The sequence below is a fragment of the Poecilia reticulata genome, chromosome 3, assembly GCF_904066995.2.
Source record: "Poecilia reticulata chromosome 3, P_reticulata-male-v2, whole genome shotgun sequence".
Taxonomy (NCBI): Eukaryota; Metazoa; Chordata; class Actinopteri; order Cyprinodontiformes; family Poeciliidae; genus Poecilia; species Poecilia reticulata.
Window position 1 is genome coordinate 20,163,838 of NC_088832.1, and position 6,774 is coordinate 20,170,611.

The following is a 6,774-nucleotide window of genomic DNA, read 5'->3' on the forward strand; positions in this document are numbered from 1 at the left end:
AGGAACCTGCTTTTTATGGGTGGGGGTGTGACAGCCCTGGGCCTTGTAGGCTGGTCTTGTTGTCCCTTTTTGTGCTCCTCCCATTTGCAGGTGTGCCTGATCGGGTGATTGGAGTGCAGGATATTTAAAGCTGGCTGTCTCCGTCTTTCAGCGGCGCTGGGTGGCTCGTAGCTGGTCGTTGGTCACTGGTCGTTGGTGGTTTGTCGCCTGTGGCCCTCAGCGTCCACTCTGCAGAGGCAATGGTAGTTGCCAGGCCCCAGCTCCCCGTCTTTTGCACTTTTGAGTTTCTTTTGTTTTGATAGTTGTTTTTTGTTAATAAACATTTACTTTATTTCACTTTAACCATGGTATGGTTTCATGTTTTTGTTACGACCCTGAGCCAGTCGTAACAACTGTGATGAGACGGCGTTTCTCGTCTGCTTCCTTCTCGAATTCCTCTAAAATCTCTATGGCCTCCATCTCATAGTTCTCTGCCTTGATTCTAAGGGCTTTTTCCTTTTCCAGCATGAGGGTGAGTTCCTGGATATCTTTGAGCAGAGATCTCTGTTTCTTGTCCTCTGCCTGAAGCTGGTTGGTAAGGAGTTTGGCCTCACCCAAAAGCATCTCTGTCATCTTACAGGCTTTCTCTAAACAATGGTAAAGTTTATTGCTAACCTTTTCCAACTCCTTCTTACTGCTTTCTGCCTCTTCTCTTATAGCCTTTTCTTTCTGCAGCTCTTTGTTTCCTGCCAAAGAGACTCTACAGTCTTCAGGAGAGAAGCATTTTCAGTCTCTCGTTGGACCCTTAGACTTTTCTCTTCTTGGAGCATTTTCTCCCGCTGTTGGAGCTCCTGCTGGATTTGGTCAACCAAAGCAGCCTCAGCTTGACCCTCTATGGACTTTTTCTCCATGTCCTCAAGCTTTTTAATTAGTAGCTCCGCAATCTCCACAGCTTCCTCTAAGTCTGCCTCAATTTGATCTCTTAAGTTCTAGTTCTATTTTCAGTTCTTGGTCCAATACTTCTATGACATTCTCTGCCTGGACCCGTAGTGCTTTCTCTTCTTTTATGGTTTTCTCCCGCTGTTGGAGCTCCAGTTGAATTTCGTCCCTCTCATCTGAAGTGATCTCAGCGGAACCCTCTTTGGACGTTTTCTCCACATTCTTAAGTTTTTTAATTAGTTGCTCTGCGATCTCCACAGCTTCCTCTTTGTCCGCCTCAATTTGGACTCTGTGTTCTCTTTCGGTTTTCAGTTCTTGCTCCATCATGTCAAAGAAAGCCTCAGCAATTTTGAATTGATACAGATTTTCATTTTATGCCCCAATCCTCAGATTTCTTTCTCTCTGGAGCATTTCTTGAAGCTGTCTTACATCAAGGTAAGGAATGTCCTCATCTCAAACTTTGATTTCTGTTGAATGTTCAGTGGAAACTTTCTTCAACCCTTCACAGTAGCTAGAGCATTTTAGGGGAATCTTTAAGGCTTCCCCTTTTGCTGAATCACTTTTTGCACCAAGATTTCTTTCGTTCTTCAGTTTTTCCTTCTTAACCTCTTTCTGAGCCACAGTGAGATCAATTTCAAACTCAACGGTGAGCATCTCAATTTCCTAATGGTGTTTCTTTTGCATCTCCTTCATTTCTTGTTGGAGTTCCTGTATTGTGGGGCAGCACGTTGTCTCATCTGTGACAAAATTAATCATATTGTGTTTTCAAAGATTGTTTTGAGCAGTAAAAATTTAATATTCCCACTGCCAGACCAAAAAACACACACCCATATTTGCCCTGAACAACCATGGATCTGAATGAAATGGTTCGTTCCTTCGCAGTGCGCTTGATGGTGACGCTGTTCAGTTGCAGTCAGGGTCGCCACCAGGAATCTTGGGCCCCCTGACAAAAAATTTGATTGGGCCCCCCCTGCAGAGCTGCTGTTACAATTTTTGAGTCTATGTGACCCATAAAAAGCGTCACAATTTTAAAGGCTTGCAACTTGCTTTCCTTGGTTCGATGCTGATACTAGCGCAATATTTACTGCTCATGAATTTTACATCCAACACTATACAAGTACAGTATGCAAAGTAGGTTGCTTAAATTTTTTCTATTAGTTTTAGATTACTGAAATGTCTCCCCACAAGCTAAAGTCATAGGCAACGTGCAAAATACACATAAAGCAATCCAGACTTCTCAAAAAATGCTATGTAGTTGCATTTTATTCAAGCTGCAGTATAATTTTAATAAAAAATATGTTTTCTCCTTATTTGTTAAAGTTGTCACCATGTTGTGACAATTTGTTATGAGACAGATAATCCGTGAAAACAATCAATCTCCTCCACTTCCTTCCTGAAATACTATTGCTGGGTTTCAGATGACATAGCATCTTTGTCACCCAATGCACATGGACGGCCAGAAGCAAATTCAGCCCATTTATTTCTGTTGGTCCAGCATCAAAATGTGTATAGTCTGAGTCCTTTACGGTTGCTCCAACCGTTCAAACAGAGAGAAAGATAAACGTTATTTTCATGTTTCGAAGGTAGTTGGTCACAAGGGAGTTAATTTTAAAATAACTTACTGAAAAAAGAGGAGAAGTGGATCAATAATCTCCTCTAAACGCAGGAAGTGCGGAAACTGACATAACCAGAGTTTGCAGCACCACTTTCTAACAGGAAACAATTGCATCGTTTAAATTGTATTTTCAGATATTTATTGGACAGTTACTTAGAAAGACGAGCATTAATATGTAAGGTAAGTTATTATTTTTATGCCCTAGCATGGTTGTCCTCAGAGCGCTAATGTTGTTAGCAGCTAGCTCAGTGCCGAGTCACAGACAAAAAATATGTTTATTCAGTGGGACTTTTATGCTAAAAAAATTTAAATAAAAAAGTGAAATAAATTAAATATAACCTATCCAGTCATACAGTCACAGTGAGCTGTTACTATTCCCCCACATGCTTTGTGTCTGGCCACGAACAGTCACGAACATGGGGCGTCTGTAGATTGGTGTGAATCGTTGGCCTACATTGGACCTGAATCCAATGGACAGCGACTCAACATTAACGTACAACTCCAGCATGAATTTGTGTTTATAGAAGCTAAATAAATTACCAGAAGATTCAAGCTAATAAAATAACACTAGTTAGTTCATTGTTAACGATAGCCAGTGGTGGAGAAAGTACTCAAAAAATTTAATTAAGTAAAAGTACGGAAAATGTACTCTAGTAAAAGTACCACATTAACATTTGTACTTAAAAGTAAAAAGTACTGGCTTTTAAAAATACTTTTATTAAAAGTAAAAGTACTTGCTGAATGTATTACCTAATAGCTAATACAATATCATTAAGTGTACCTATCGTATTTAATTTTAAGACATCAGTAATGTGCCATTTTAATGAGCAATGCTGCAGATAAAGCATGTTTTTATTCTCTGTAATATAATTTAGATTTAGATATGTGATTCTATGCATCATAATTTCAGGGATGGAAACATCTGGTCTCCCGTCCCAACATAGCATGAACTTCACTTTTTTGCCACTACTGGCATTTATTTTGAAAGAAATCCAACTGAAAGAAGGTGGGTGGGGGAGGACATGCAACCAAGGAGCCACGTAGCAGAGTTGTAGTCAAGACCACCTAACCCGAGATCAAGTCCAAGACCAGCACCCCACGCTACATGACACAATAAAATTAAATTAAATGTACCTATCAAAATTGCTTGTCAAATTGATCTGAAAGATCCACATTCCCATAAAACACCTAGATATTAAATACTTAGAGCTGAAATAAATGTAACCAGTATCAATTCAAACTCTTCTTCATTCTGCTTTGCTTTCATCTCTGCTATAATCCTGCCATCCCTAAAATGGTAACACCCTGGGCAGTTGCCCATATTGCCCATGTCAGAAAACACAACTGTCTGCATCATTAAACATATCAATTAACGGTAAACAACGCTCAACTATGAACACTGTCCAAGGCGCAATAAGCAAGAAGTAACCAAGCAGAAGGAGCACCGTGACTGTTCTCACCTTGTCTGCCACCATGACAGGTGATGAAAACAATAAATGAGCAATGAGCATGCCCTGCGTTCTTATATTCATGTCTTATTTATTCGTCAATTAAATAAAAATATATTTTTTACCAAAATAAAATTAAAACTACTGCAGTGTACGCAGAGCATCACAAGAACAAAGAACGGCTCTAAGTGAGGCTTCAGTCCTATAGGACTTAGTAAAAATCCGTCCAAAAGAATCGGATCTTCCGTGAATGTCATATCGCTATTTTGCAGATTTTGGTCAGCGTTGTCCCGTATATGCGACATGTCAGTCAACACCTCCACACAATAATTCAGCGCATGAGTGACAACTTTTTTTTCATGGCAGATGCAACGTCTCTGTACAGCTAGCTCTTCAACATCACGTCCGAATAGCTTACCTTTCTTTAAGTTTCCTTTCCAAGTGACGCTAAAAGTTGGACGAAGCGCTGCTGATTTTACATGTCGCCATATTTGATATTTATGTAGCTGAATTGACGGTTAAACAGACATCTTCTCCCGCTCAGAGAAACCCACTGCGCATGTCTTGAAGAGCCGCGAGCGAGTGAGAGGGGGAGGCAATGGGTGACAACAGACACACTAAATCACGTTTAGTCCCTGAACTTCACATTCTAAAGGGGGGGGGGGGAGGGCAATGCGAATTTTCTGGATTTTAAAGGGGGGGGGAGCGCAATGCGAATTTTCTGGATTTTATTTTCTTAGCGTTCCAAGCTGGGGCACAAACTGTAGACTCAATTACAATTTCATCTAAATTATTAGAATTAATAACTTAATGTTTTAGTAGGCCAAAACTTTAATAACAAAACTATTTATCATGCCAAAACTATGCAGTTTGTTACATTGACTTGAGGCACAAGTAAGTTTTCAGGTCACACAATTAGCATGTTTAGCTTAGCTTAACTGTACACAATTCTATTTTAGTGCTGTTATGCTAACTCTATTCAACTCATCAATCTAAATTGAAAATTATTGAAACATTATAGAATACAAACCATCCCCATAATGAGTATATTTAAACTGAAAACCGTTCAGGAGTCTGAATGTGTCGAAAAATATTGCTGCTAACTGAAAGGCTACACAGTTATTTAGATATTGTTCTTAAATAAAATGTCATAATTTCACAAAGGTCATCGTGGATGAAACTGACAGACTGAAACCTCTAACAAGCTGGCATCCTAAATTATTCTCTGCATAATCAGATCAGATTTTTTCAGTTACTGAAAAATAATTTCAAGTTCTCATTAGAGAAAGGTTACTGGTTGCACAGACCTTTAAATAGTCTTGCTGCAGTGGTGATTAGTAATTAGCATTTTGTGGCTGCTGGCTTTTTAACATTACATTGGTTCTGATAAGAGCCTTAGTGGGACACCAGAGTGAAAATGTATGGTATTCAAAAAGCAAATCAATTAGTTGAATTAGGAATAGAGAGAATCTCTGCAGCTCCAGATGCTTCTGTATGACTTTGTTTTCTGTACATCCAGTTGATGTATATAAGCCATCCATGCAGCTCATCCAGCTTCCCATCCTCTATTGAACTGGTGACTTTAGATCTTTGACCTCTGAGACAGAATCGATTCAGTTCTCAGGTACAGGAGGCCAAAGTCAGCGATGTGATCATGTGCTTCACCAGCTCCAGCTGAAAATCTTTGAACTTGCTGGCTGGAGTTTGTTGCATCTTTTTTTTTTTTACAGCAATACTAGGACAAAAAAGTCTGTCAGGCTGCAAATGTAGCCCCTTTTTTTGGACAATATCTCAACAGGCTCAGATTGTGTAGAGCCTGTTTGTCATTTTTCAAGTCCTATGACAGATTACAGTCTGTCATAGGACTGTAATCTATGACAGACTGTAATCTGTCATAGATTACAGTCCGTCATAGACTGTAGTCCTAGTAGTGCCAGTAGTCCTAGCACTACTAGGACTACTGGGAAGTCCTAGTAGTGCTGACCTAAAGATCCTCCAAAACAAGAAATTTGCTCCAGTCATGCATGTTTTTATATTTCATGAAACTAAACGTAAATCTGATATGAAAAAACCCATGAAAGCAGCTGCTTTGTGTTGTGTTTAGCTCTGAAAGTCATAGTGGTGTGCACAAGTAAGATTTTCTCACCAGTCTGAAGATAAGAAAAGCAAAGGCAGCTTGAAATCTCATACAGTCATTTTAAAGGATAGGGTCACAAGCTGAGTCAAAGTAAACTGGATACTGGAGGGAAATTAGGGCCGGGATGCCCTTTCCCAAAATGAATATATGTGGCCGACTTCTTATTTGCAGGACACATTTCATTTTTTAAAGTCACACATGACCTTTATAACTCTGTTCTCTTCCATCCATAGTGATTTAAACAGTATGCTACTGCAGCTCAGCTGAACACTATAAACTCTGAGTTAGATTGTGAGCTGATATTTTATAGTGTTTAGAAAGAAAAAGTTTGACTTGTTTTCTGTTTCTGGGTTCTTCCAGGAAAGTGTTTTCTTTCTGCTTTTGCTCAGAGTTGAAAGAGAACAAGCTGATCCCGACAGTGAGCTTTCCATCTGAAAGCTGCTTAAACAATTTGGAAATTAATTTAGAGCAAGCCTGAATATCAGCTCTCGTGTACAATATCAACTATTTAGTCTGTATTTTGATTTGTATCTCTAAGTGTTTGAATGCAAGTAATTCTGTTGTTTAGAGTTTATTTGACCTAAAAATAATAAAATCCGAGTTCATGCAAAGTTCACGAGATCACCATCTGATCACTTAATCCACAGATTTAACAG